Source organism: Dendrobates tinctorius, unplaced genomic scaffold (genome assembly GCF_039654945.1).
Source record: "Dendrobates tinctorius isolate UK_male_01 unplaced genomic scaffold, ASM3965494v1 ptg000018l, whole genome shotgun sequence".
Lineage (NCBI taxonomy): Eukaryota > Metazoa > Chordata > Amphibia > Anura > Dendrobatidae > Dendrobates > Dendrobates tinctorius.
Window position 1 is genome coordinate 9,140,031 of NW_027361686.1, and position 14,283 is coordinate 9,154,313.

The window sequence follows — 14,283 nt, forward strand, 5'->3', positions numbered from 1 at the left end:
TCGCAATCCCCACGGCAAAGAAAAGGGCAAAGAATCTTAGAACAAATGTGAGCTGAACTAACAGAGCTCGCACCACAGCAGAAACAGCAGGTGGAAGATGTGCTCGGATGCTATCAAGAAGTATTTGCTCGTCATGAGGATTATTTTAGCTGTACCACTGCAATCGCTCGCGAGATCCCAACGGATAATGCTGCGCCCATAAGAGAATGCTACCGTCAAATTCCTCCACAGCTGTACCAGGAGGTGAAAGGAATGCTCTCACATATGTTACAGAACGGTGTCATCCGGGAAAGTCAAAGCCCATGGGCTGCTCCTATAGTCCTAGTACGAAAAAAAGACGGCACTCTGAGATTTTGTGTAGACTATCGCAAGTTAAATGCCTGCACTGTGCGGGATTCGTACCCACTACCCCAGATTGAAGAGTACTTATCTGCCCCACGAAAAGCAAGATACTTCTCTACCCTAGATCTGGTCAGTGGTTATTGGCAAGTGCCGATGTCCAAACACAACCAAGCGAAGACGGTCTTCATACTACCTATGGGCCTATTTGAGTTTAATAGAATGCCGTTCGGCCTGGCCAGTGCTCCTGGAACTTTTCAGCGACTGATGGAGAGGTGCTTGGGTGACCTGAATTTCGAAGCCACTTTGATCTATCTAGATAATATAACTGTCTATGCCGCCACATTCGAAGAACACCTGCAGCGTTTGGGGCAAGTAATGAGCCGGCTCCAGAGACATGGACTGAAGGTAAAACCGTCCAAGTGCCATTTGTTCCGCACCCAAATCGAATACCTAGGACATGTGGTCTCTGCGAAAGGAGTACGTCCGTCCCTTGAAAAGATTGCAGCATTGCAAGATTTGCCCACCCCGAAGACTGTCAAGGATGTCCGTGCTTTTCTGGGAGTAACCGGGTACTATCCACGGTTCGTGAAAGACTTCACTCGCATCATGAATCCGTTATTGGAGCTGCTGAGAGGAATTCCATCTGCAGGCAAAAACTGGGAAATCTAGAGGGAGAATGGCAGGAGAAAGCATTTCAAGCCTTGAAAGTGACTTTAACAGAAGCACCCGTCCTGGCCTACGCTGACTTCTCTCGGCCCTTCATTCTACATACTAATGGAAGCTTGCATGGGCTAGGAGCTGTGTTGTCGCAGGTTCAGGACTTCATGAATCCAAACAGAATCCGGACAACTACAGTTCATTCAAGTTGGAGCTGCTGGCGTTAGTGTGGGCTATGATGGAGAAGTTTGCGGAATACCTGTCAGGGTCTGAAGTTCTGGTGCGCACCGACAACAACCCACTGGCCCACCTGGAAAATGCCAAGTTAGGGGCCCTGGAACAACGGTGGGTGGCAAGAATAGCTAAATACCAGTATTAGATCACCTACAGAAGGGGAGCTGAAAACACTCACGCGGATGCATTGTCCAGAGTGACATATGAGAAGCATGGTCGTAGCCGAGACGACGATCTTGAGGCTGAAGAGGTCCCTGGGTTCCGGAGTCCTGCCAGGACATTGGAAGTCACGCAGGAACAGGTACAAGCGGATGAGTGGGTACGGATTCAACAGGAAGATGGAGCGCTTGCACAAATTCGATAGTGGGTGACCCGCAAACATCTGCCTAGCAAGAATGAGAGGGAGGCCCTGTCTCCTGGGACCCTACAAATTCTTCGACAATGGGAAAGATTACACCTAAAGAATGGACTGTTGTATAGGAAAATTAAACTACAGCGAGCCCTATCCATCACTTGGCAGGTGGTAGTTCCCGAGGCTCTGTTGCACAAAGTGGTCGTGGAGGCACACGAAAAAGGAGCACATTTCAGCCAAGATAAGTCTTATCAATGGCTTCAGAAATTAGTTTATCATCCCTTATTGAGGACGAAGGTAGAAGTGTGTCAAAATTGTAGAAGCTGTGAATTGTCCAAACCCCCGGAACAGAGGGCCCCCACGCAAACTATTGTGACCTCGGCCCTACTGGAGGTTTTGATGATTGACTATGTGACAATTGGGCTGGCCCATCAAGGGTATGAATACTGCTTGGTAATGGTGGATTATTTCACCAAATTTGCCATTGAGACTCCTACCCGAGACCAAACTGCGGAGTCCGTGGCCTCTGCCATCTGTAAAAACTTTATCTACTGCTGTCCAAAGAGGATATACTCGGAGCAGGGGGCCTATTTTCTACGTCGCTTGATGGAGGAACTACATCGTATGTACCAAATTGGGAGGTCTCGAACGATGCCCTATCATCCACAGAGTAATGGAGCATGTGAACAATTCAACTGGACACTCATTGAGAGCGCTGGAGGAAGATCTCAAGATGCACTGGCCTGAATTCGTAGCAGAACTGTTGTAGATATACAACAACCGCGTACATCGCACCACAGGGTATACCCCTTACACCCTGCTCTTCGGCAGACAAGGCAAAGAGATCACAGAGCTGTAGCTGGATCCAGAGGAAGACTACCCACGGACGGGGGTGTCCACCTGGGTACAAGAACATCGCCATATGCTGCAAACATTACATCGCCTGGTACAGAGCCGGTTTCAGGAGTTGCAGCATTCTGAGAAAACTCCTCTACGAGGGACAGCTCTACAGGCCGGAGACCGGGTGTTGGTACGAGAAGCGCCCTCGAGATAAACTTGACTATCGATGGGAGAAAACACCATACCGGGTAAAACGGCGAGTCAGTTCTGAAGGACCCATCTATGAAGTCCAGCCTGAGGGGGAAGAAGATGCTCTCACTTGCACAGTACACGAAACATGCTCCGCCCCTGCGTGTCCAGGGATCCTGTTTTAGAAGAAGAAAATTCCAGTGTTGCCAAGAGCCCTCATTTAGTTCATAGCGATTGTGAAGAAGAAGAATATCCGAGGCTACCGATAGTGAGGCCGGCAGGAAAGCTAATATCCGAGACCCCTGAAACGTCTGAAATTCCTGAAATGGCTGCTTCACCAGAACTGGGCGCGTCCCCGCCCCCCGTCAGTTCAACCTGATTCAACTACTCAAATGGATTCGACGAAAACCCCTAGTTTATGACGTTCTTAACGTTCGACAGCAGGAAAGCCTCCTAACCGCTTTGATCAGGATCATTTTGTTTGGTGACAAATCGTTCAAGGAATGGGAGAATGTCAACGCTTACCGCAGGAACTCTCGCCCGTGGAATAGCGAGCACAAAGAGTGGGAGAATGTAAGGAGAAGACCCGGACCAGGCCTACCTACTCTGTGACGAATCCGGAACTGTCAGGACTGTCAACCAGGTTTCACGGGGGAAAGCTTAAAGCCCCGGACCGACCTCTGCACCTAGGAGTAGGGGGCATGGCTAAGATAAAAATGCCACAGCGCATGGCAAATGAGTTGCTGTGGGAGGGCAGTGTCAGTACTTTGGCAGGGGGGGCCAACTGCCAGAGCGGGCAAAAACCAGCAGAGGCTAAAGGCTGTTAACAGAGACTGCCGACAATGACGTACCTGGTCCCCGCTGACATTGCTGAACGTGAGTGACAGGACGCCCAGTCAGGACATAAGCCTGCGCACGCACTGACGGGAGAATTGGGACACTCGCTGTGAGGGGTTTCCCTTTGTACCTGAATTGAGTTGCTCGTTGTCCCTTTACGCTGACGGGGGAAAGACTTTGCTCTGTCCAGCTCATCATTTCCTGACACACCGATCACCGACTGGACCACAAGGAATCACAGTCGCCACCAGGAGCCAAGATGTCATCTCTTTCAGGACTACACTGGACCATGAGGAATCGCCGCCCCTGCCAGGAACCAGGATGCCATCTTTTCCAGGACAATACCGCAAGAGGAATCGCCGCCCCTGCCAGGAACCAGGATGCCATCTTTTCCAGGGCAATACCGGACTTTGGGGATCTTTCTATTGTGTTTAAGAAAAAAAATGAAATTATAATTCAAATCCAGCAGGTGCCAGCTACACCAAATCACTAATCAATCATATTCAGTCTGGCAATGCTGCTGACACCACTACTATGGCCGGGGTCACACTTGCGTGTGTAATGCGAGAAACTTGCGCGAGTCTCTCAAATCATTACCCGACGCTGCCACCGGCACTCGGGACCGTAGTGTGCGGCTGCATGTATTTCTATGCAGTCGCACACTCCGGTCCCGAATGTCGGCGGCAGTGCCGGGTATTGATGCGAGAAACTCGCGGGAGTTTTTCAGATTATACACGCAAGTGTCACCCCGGCCTCTCTCTCTCTCTCACTGCTATCAATTAAATCTCTGTATTATTCACAGACAACAACTCTCATCTATTTTACTGCTCCAATTATATAACACACTGCTGTCAGGAATCCATTGCTTTAGGACTTTTTGTTCCTATTTCTAATGCTGAGACGTGAGCCCTGATATATTCTCACTATTCTAAAATCATATTAAAATGGCTGCTGCATTCTCTGTTTGGGCTTTTAAACAATCTATGGTAGTCCCTCCTAATTGTCTACACCAAACTATGTGATGTCATAGCTACAAGGCATTAAGGGAAAGCGTGCGCAGTTGTGTCATGTTGGTCTTCTGTGACTGATGCAATCATCTGCAGTGTAAAAAGGGCATTTTGGGGGGGAAATTGAGGATTTCAAAAAATTTGAATCAAATTTGATTGGCATTGAATCAATTCACGCAACTCTAGTTATATCTAATGTGTGTCACCCGGTCTTAACTCAAGTACAAAAAATATCTGTTTTTCTCCACTAGAGCAGAAAACTGCTTTTTTTAAGTAACATTGACACCACATAAATACAGCAATCAGCAAGAGTGTGGGTAAACGTGAAATGTAAAAATGCTGCATTTTTTTTTTAAATTAATTGTTTTTGAAAAGTTAATTGTTTTTCCAAGATATTTTACATTGGTTTGGTTTTATTATTGTGGTAGAAACCCATTAACACTAATGTGCCACAGTACAGTTCTATATTATGGAGATATTTTGCCATTTTCAAAAATGAATAATTACAATGTTATAGTAGGGCCATAGTGACTACAAATTCCAGACCATCACAACCCAGAAACACTGATAAATGTCATTACTAGAAGTGTAGTGCTGTTATTTTTTTCTTAACCACAATTTTAAGACTAATGATTTGCATTGGACATCAATACAAATTAGATGATTGTTGCATCCAGTTTCTATCAATAATCTAGTGTATATGGGCAGTTAAAAAAATACTAGATAGTCACAAATGATGATTTGGCAGCATTAGAATCATATGTAGAGCTAATTTATCAATATGAACAAGGAAATGGAGCAGAAGTATTGTAGCTATGTACATCGTACTCCAATATGTCGTAATTTATGGAATTGTTCTCACGGTTTAAAGGGATCGGGAATTGCTTGTCCTTTTGGACTTTTCTGGCAAACAAACAAGTTCCATCATCAGTTACCAATGTAACAGATATATACAGAAATCCTCTATTGGGCTGTGGATCCCTTATGTGCACTGGATCCCTGTTTATTTGTAGGACAGGTCTGTACTTGTTTGGCTTGGTAAACACTAGGTAGAATTTGGTAAGTCACTCGGTGCTTTCAGCGCCTTCAATGAGCAGCATGAAAAGTGTTTGTAATCAGGGTCATTCCCAAGGTAACAGGGACTCAGCAGCCATGTGAGACACAGCGGCTCCTCTTACAGGAATGAGGAGGAAAACAGGCAGTGGAGAACTATAGAGACAGAGAGAAAGGAGCACGCTCACGATAAGGCTACAAGATCCTACAAGAATCCAATGGAAAAGAGTTAATCTGAAGCAGGACGAATGTTTGAAGACTTTAAAATCCAGAGACAAACTTGAAGAACATCTATATCCATGAGTCAGTCTCTCTAAGAAGACCTCTGTCTAGAGGTAAAGATAAAGGACCTACATGAGCTGTAGGAACTAGTACCAGAGAGAAAGAGATAGAGAGTGGAGAAAGCCAGACTTATTGGTTGCAGCTTTAACAAGAGACGGAAAAGCTTAAGATTAGGAGTCTGAAGAATTATTTATGAAAAGATCAGAGAATAAAAGAAGAAAAGTTTATCAGACGCGATCAAAGACAGGAAAACAAGGGCGAAGAAGAAAGGGGGAGACGTCAATGTGTAGGACAAAGAGTTTGTCTGTAGAACTGGAAACAAGGCCTACAACTGCATGAAGGAAGGGGGTGAGTGTCTTTGTACTGTGGATGAAGTGTTTTCCTTCTGCATTCTCAGCACAGGAGCACTGGGTACCAGGAGAGGCTTATTATTAATTTCATACGTGTAAAGTTTTGATTAACAAACTTTCTCAATTTTCTTTACCGACTTCGCTTCAGAGAGATTTGGATAGTTTTTGCTGCCGTGATCAGAAATCTTACAGGGCCAGACTTCTTGTGACTAATAAAAATGAAATAAATACTCAGTATATTTATGAGTTTCTGCACTTTATGCTATTTGTAGCATTGTGAGCTTAGTCGTTCTCAATGTAGGGTTATGCAAGCATCAGGTTCAGAACAGCGAGGGCTGCTTGAAAGCTTGCCAGAAGCTGTCATTTATAGCCACTATGTCCATTTTGCAACTTTCGAAGTTGCAGATTTGGATACAGTCATATGTAAAAGTTTGGGCACCCCTATTAATGTTAACCTTTTTTCTTTATAACAATTTTGGTTTTTGCAACAGCTATTTCAGTTTTATATATCTAATAACTGATGGACTCAGTTATATTTCTGGATTCAAATGAGGTTTATTGTACTAACAGAAAATGTGCAATCTGCATTTAAACAAAATTTGACCGGTGCAAAAGTATGGGCACCCTTATCATTTTCTTGATTTGAACACTCCTAACTACTTTTTACTGACTTCCTGAAGCACTAAATTGGTTTTGTAACCTTATTGAGCTTTGAACTTCATAGCCAGGTGTATCAAATCATGAGAAAAGGTATTTAAAGTGGCCACTTGCAAGTAGTTCTCCTATTTGATTCTCCTATGAAGAGTGGCATCATGGGCTCCTCAAAACAACTCTCAAATGATCTGAAAACAAAGATTATTCAACATAGCTTTTCAGGGGAAGGATACAAAAAGTTGTCTCAGAGATTTAACCTGTCAGTTTCCACTGTGAGGAACATAGTAAGGAAATGGAAGAACACAGGTACAGTTCTTGTTAAGCCCAGAAGTGGCAGGCCAAGAAAAATATCAGAAAGGCAGAGAAGAAGAATGGTGAGAACAGTCAAGGACAATCCAAAGACCACCTCCAAAGACCTGCAGCATCATCTTGCTGCAGATGGTGTCTCTGTGCATCGGTCAACAATACAGCGCATGCATAACGCCTTTTTGTATGACCAAACAACTCAATCTTTGTTTCATTAGTCCACAGGACCTTCTTCCAAAATGTAACTGGCTTGTCCAAATGTGCTTTTGCAGACCTCAGGCGACTCTGTTTGTGGCGTGCTTGCAGAAATGGCTTCTTTCGCATCACCCTCCCATACAGCTTCTCCTTGTGCAAAGAGCGCTGTATTGTTGACCGATGCACAGTGACACCATCTGCAGCAAGATGATGCTGCAGGTCTTTGGAGGTGGTCTGTGGATTGTCCTTGACTGTTCTCACCATTCTTCTTCTCTGCCTTTCTGATATTTTTCTTGGCCTGCCACTTCTGGGCTTAACAAGAACTGTACCTGTGTTCTTCCATTTCCTTACTATGTTCCTCACAGTGGAAACTGACAGGTTAAATCTCTGAGACAACTTTTTGTATCCTTCCCCTGAAAAGCTATGTTGAATAATCTTTGTTTTCAGATCATTTGAGAGTTGTTTTGAGGAGCCCATGATGCCACTCTTCATAGGAGAATCAAATAGGAGAACTACTTGCAAGTGGCCATTTTAAATACCTTTTCTCATGATTTGATACACCTGGCTATGAAGATCAAAGCTCAATGAGGTTACAAAACCAATTTAGTGCTTCAGGAAGTCAGTAAAAAGTAGTTAGGAGTGTTCAAATCAAGAAAATGATAAGGGTGCCCATACTTTTGCACCGGTGAAATTTTGTTTAAATGCAGATTGCACATTTTCTGTTAGTACAATAAACCTCATTTGAATCCAGAAATATAACTGAGTCCATCAGTTATTAGATATATGAAACTGAAATACCTGTTGCAAAAACCAAAATTGTTATAAAGAAAAAAGGTTAACATTAATAGGGGTGCCCAAACTTTTACATATGACTGTACATGATGATACATGATAACATAAAAAATATACAACTAGAAAAGAAAGAAGCCACTTTTGAAAAGTGAAAAGATTAACTGAGATAACTCTGGATTAGACAGATGAGCCATAGCTGTCTGCATTGGTTATTATAACCCTTTAGCTGTGAAGGTGAAGATGCCAGTGAGAAATAAGTTGCTAAGAGTTAACTGAATAGCTATATCAATCACACATTTCTGCTCTCACTGAAGAGCTCGATGGAAGTGAGTTTCTTTGCTCCTCACATTTGGTGTTGGTGCTGTGTGGCGGCCATTGTTATTGTGGTTCTGTGTTGGTGGGGTGGGGTGGTGTGGTCTGGAGTCATGGAGACTCTTGTCTTGCAGCATGGGTGCTGTAAGACACCAGGCCGTTTGGTCTTCCGCTGCATTGCCACTGTGGCAGTTGCCAACATGCAGGCTCGCTCCGTGGGGGTGATGTGGACTCCTTTTATTTGGTGCTGATGCTGTGTGGCAGCCATTGTTGCTGTGGTTTTGTGCTGGTGGGGCGGCGCAGTCTGAAGAAACCTGGCCGTCTACCCTGCTGATGCATTGCCGCTGTGGCAGTGGTCGTTGCGCGGCTCCGCTCCGTTAGGGCGATAGGGACCCACTACGAGGTTTGCCGTGACGTGGCAGTGGGCTTCATACAGTCTGACCAGAATGTTAAACTAAGAACCTCATGTTCAGTTATGTATATTTTTGCCTAGTGGCATTAGATCATTGTATGATTTTTGGAGGTGCATTCCTCTCTCTTTTTTTTCAGCATAAAAAATACATATATAAAGGATGTTACTGTCTTCTGCTGAGATAAATAATGATAATAATAATGTTCATCAGCAGAGTTGTACTATAGTAGGTGCAGGGTTTGTAGTCGCACCTGGACCCGAGAGCCTGGGTGGGCCCATATTGGATTTCTAATATTATTAAAGACCTGTGATAGTTGGGAGCCCTACTGGAGAGTTAGCACTTGAGTTTCACATTACACCACTGTTCAGGAGATCATCTAATATGTGTGCTGTAATTACAAAAATGAAAATGGCAAAGTATGTTCAATATATGTAGGTTAGGTAACTATGAACTGCTCGACAATGATCCACAAGTTGAATGTGGATTGTTCATCATCTGGCTCATTTTGCCAAAAAGCTATCTCTGCAAACATTCCCATCACATGCACACTTGGCCCCACCGAGCTGACGTGCTGATTTTAAAGGTGGCTTTAAGCTGGCTTAAAAATCAGAGGACCCCACAAAAATGAGTGATTTTCTCATTGGTTGAGTGATTGTTGGCCTGTTCAGATGCACTGATAGTTGGAACCAGCTTTCCATAAATATTGGTTCATCTACGTGGGTCATAAGCCGATGTCAGACAACACTGCACTGTTCTACATATTCTCATATTCTAAGAAAACTTGTAGAATATTTTGTTATGCCAATTTTGTGATATTAATTTAGCGTAAACTTAGTAATAATTCAAATTAAAACATGTCTAAGCACTACAGAAAATATAAATTGCACTGCAAAATTTGTTCCTCATTCAGTGACAACTCTTTTTTGCTTGTTTCTTGTACTCCTGTATGGAATCACCTCTTACAATTGTCCAACAGTAATCTGCAAACATTGATGGATTCCATTTTTCCTTGATATCTTTTATCCTTAGCCACAATATCTTGGTGAAAGCCCTCACCGTCGCTCGCTGCTCTGCAGTTTGGTGGAAAAAGGGCTAGATGCGAGTGTAAGAAATTAATCTTTAAGCACGTTACAGCCAAGATTCTTATATGTTTTGAAGAAATTTTCCAACAACTTCTCGTAGTTATCTGCTCTTGAGTTTCCCAAAAAATTAGTTACCACTAATGTGAATGCTTTCTATACAGCCTTTACCTGGCCCTGCAACAAATGGAAGCTCCTCATCTTGGTGATGATTACGAATCTGATGTCAAATATAGACTCTTTCCTTTATCTTTGCTTCACTCAACGATGGAAATGTAGAAATGAGATACTTGAATGCTTTTCATTTTTAGCCATTGCCTTTACAAAGTTCTTTAATAGGCCCAACTTGATATGAAGCGTTGGTAACAAAATCTTATGTGGATCAACAAGTGCTGGATGCAGGACATTTTTACTCCCTGTCTGAAGTGAATGTTGGAGAGGCCAGTCTCTTTTATTGTAGTGGTATTCTCTTGCACGATTAGCCCACTCACAAAGAAAACAGCAGTACTTTGTGTATCCACTTTGGAGACCAAGTAAGAGGCTAACCACATTTAAGTCACCACAGAGGGGCCACAAATGTTGGTCATAGTTCAGGAACCTCAACAGCTGTTTCATATCAGAGGTTTCTTTCATGTCGACTTATACCATTGGAATTGAAGGTAGTGCACTGCCATTATGCAGCAAGATGGCTTTTAGGTGTGTTTTGGACGATTGGTAGTGTGATTGGTTGTCTCTCTCCAGATCGTTGGGACTGTAAAAGGCATAGATTACTTATTCACATGAAACCACTGGGCAAGATGTGATGCACAGCTATTTCAGAATATGTGTGGAGCCCAACTCTTGTCCTGGTCTCTTATTCTGCAGCCAAACTACAGGTGATCTTTCCTTATCACGGTAGTCAAGTTTCACCTTTGTGACGCAAAAGTGATGCCTATGTCATAGTGATGCATATGTCGTATAAACTATCCACTTTGTTAACGCAAGAGTGAGGCATATCTGAAAAAAAGATCTAGACACATGTCAATATGCTAAAAAATTAAGCTAAGAAGTCCTAAAAATGTATACCTTACACAGAGAGTATTTATAAAAGTATAAATGTAACTGTAACTAGGATTACGTCATTGGAGATGAGTTTGCGCTTTTTTTATTGGTCACCCTAAGATGATAGAATACAGAAAGCTCAATAATAATAGACGAGCTACTAACAATGCAATAATGATGATGAAATATTAAAGACCCAATTTCTCTATAAACCTGCATGAGATAAGTCATGAGTAATTACAATCTCCTCTGGATCTTGAAAATTAGATACAATCAGCAAATTTAAGAGTCATATTCGTTTTCAGCACCAAATAATTTGTTAAGTTCAACTCTTTTCGTCTGTGGACCAATGTGGCAGCAGAACAGTGTAATGGTTTATTTTCAAGAACAAAAGGATAATTTAAATGAATAATGCTAAATCCTTGCCTTCCCTGACATCAGAGTTGTAAGGCCCTTTTACACATTTGATGGTTAGCTGGTCCTACTGAAGTCTTAATAGACAGTATAGCATGGCATGTTATCTTACTATGTCCAAATGTGACTGAAAACTTCTGTAAATGAACAGATGCTAGAGTCTTAGGCTTTATGAAAGTATTATTCCCAAAAAATGGATATGGGATGAATAACTGAACACTGGGTGTCTGACAGCTAGGACCCACGACAATGCCAAAATCAGGGCTTTAGAGCCCCGAGAATGTGGTTTCGCAGCCTCGTCATAAATGCAGCATATGGGCTCATGTGTGGTCTCCTCTCCATTCATTGACCATAGGACCAGGCAAGTGCTGCAATCAGCAGTCCCTTTGACAAAAATGGGAGTGGAGATGGCACATGTGCACCTCTGCTCCATTCATGATGAGGCTGCAGGGCCCTGATTTCACATCACTGGGACTGGACAACCAATGATCAGCAAGTTATCTCCTATCATAGAGGATAACTTGCTTTTTAGGAGTAAAACGTTATCCCTGACAATGGGATAGAAGTTTACGATATGTGTCGCCTTTTAATGATGTTTGAGTATAAAGTTGGTGCAGAAATCATTAGACTTTCTTTGTTGGCTACCATGTGCGGCTGTGTTGTTGTGGCAAACCTTTTTTATCACCACTCACATTTGCACTTTTACCATGATGGATTTACAGTCTGCACCTTTTTTTGCTGCTCTGATTACAATTAGTGATGAGTGAACGTGCTCGGATAAGGTGTTATGCCAACATGCTCGGGTGCTAATAGAGAATCTTCGGCGTGCTTGAATACTATGTTCTAGTCCCCACAGCCGCACGTCTTGTGGCTGCATGCGTGGATTGCCTAACAAGCAGCCTATCCATGCATGTGTTACAGCTGTCAAACAGCCACAAGACGTGCAGCTATGGGGACTGGAACATAGTATCGAGCATGCCAAAGACACTATTAGCATCCAAGCATGCTCGGGGATAACACCTTATCTAAGCACGTTCACTCATCACTACTCACAACCCATCCATCTGTTCTGCTAGTGACGGGGAGCTTTTGTAAATTCTGTAATATCCTAAAATATCTCTCACATTGTACTGCAAATCAAAGCTAAAAAATATGCTCCAGAGCCCACAAATAACAACCTAACGGGCAAGGTTAGTTTATAGCTCAATCTCCCGAGATGGCCTCGGAAAACATTGTTGTTGCCTTGAATGCTTTCCATTCCCCAACTAGCACTTTACAAAATAAAAAAAAATAAAAGCATCTAAAAATATTCTAGTTTAGAATCTCTGGTAGTTGCAATAACTGATTTAGGAGGTGGGGTGTTAATCTCTAGACAAGTGACTGTGAGGACAGAGCTGTTGTATGTAAGAGTAGAGTCATGATGTCACATCATGTAACATGGTGAGCAGATACAAATTAAGTTCTCAGTAGTAGGCCCTTGTGCCTCAAACAGTAAAAATTACAGTTCAGTACCTTTTTTTTTACATGGTTCTACAAAAATTTACTACAACTATTTTTTAAATACTTAAAATATTTTTTTTTACATTAATTTTTTTTGCCACATATATTTTTTATTTAAAGGGAACTTGTCAATAGAATCATGGTGGCTGAAGTTTGGCCAGCACTAATCAGATCCTGACCGAGCGGTCTCTGTAACGCTCAGAGAAAATATCTGAAAAGCCAGATGGGACTAGAAGGAAAGGCCGGACTAGTCCGATGCAGCCAGCAACTCTGGCCACAGCGTTTTAGAGAAAGACATAACTGGCCAACCAGGCTCCAATCCATGTTGTCTGTGGTTCAGGGCACCATGAATCAACTGACAGGTTATCTTTCATGTCAATAAAGTGCCATCCAGGAGGCTCACTATCAACTGAAAAAAAAAGTAAAATTATAGATCACTACGAAGCTGCGTTCTACAGTATAATACTGCACAAACCAAACAAAATGACAACAATGTGAACACAGGCGAAGCAGCAACTTCTGATCCCTGTGCAGTTGCACTGGATAGGTGTTATGACCAAAGTGGACACAGCTGACAGGTATGGACAGTGACTGACTGCAGTGGTCACATGGGTAGTCAGGGATGTCATCATTGTAGCAAAAGTATAAAAAGATCAGTGGAAAGCACCAAAGTAATGGATCTGGAATGGCAGGGGATCTTTTATTATTTATGGTAGTTATTCTTTTTGGTGCAATTTTTTCAGACGTCAGAAAACGCCTTTAACTTTTCCACTAATCATAAGGGGATATTTTTGGAAGGAAACCCCTCTTATATTATAAGGCAGTGGTCCCCAACCTTTTTGACCTTGAGAGATACATTCAGCACTGAGAGAGGGTCACGAGCCACATCCTGCTCCTGTCCCCCTCAAAGTGTATCAACCAGATCCCCCATTATGGGTATAATGATAACCGAAGCTTTTCCACAGAAATCACTCCAAAGCAGTACACTGAGATCCGGGGGTTCCCATAATACCCCCATTCAGTATTCTCCCAACACACTGTCACATCCAGCTTTGAGCACCTCCTCTAACAGGTAGGACCATCCTCCAGCGTACCATAACGAAAACATCTCTAAACCCTAAGACCAGTAAATTTGCATCCAGATCTGCTCTTCGGTGCAGGACTACTCACAAAATTCACCATTTTGAGATGTTCTCTTCATACCTGTTTGCTAGACTGGAGCTAATGCACCAAGCTGGCAGACAGTCGCGAGCCACAGTTCATGGGACTGCGAGCGACATGTGGCTCCTGAGCTACAAGTTGGGGACCCCTGCTATAAGGGTATGTGGACAGTCTCTTATAGAAGCTGGTGTTCTTTCTTTTTGGGTCAGCCTTCCTACTGGCTACTTTTTGTTAACTTTTATATATAAACTTGTGATCAGCTTCCAAATATTA

General features: G+C 42.9%; 1 protein-coding gene across 1 annotated transcript in view; it reads left to right on the plus strand.

Moving 5' to 3' along the window:
• The first annotated feature begins 5,653 nt into the window (after positions 1–5,653).
• The window catches only part of USP2 (ubiquitin specific peptidase 2), a 121,987-nt gene continuing 113,357 nt past the window's right edge, over positions 5,654–14,283 (plus strand). The window contains exon 1 of the mRNA XM_073566436.1: positions 5,654–6,141. The gene's annotated coding sequence lies outside the window, so the exon portion shown is untranslated. The remainder of the gene's footprint in view (positions 6,142–14,283) is intronic.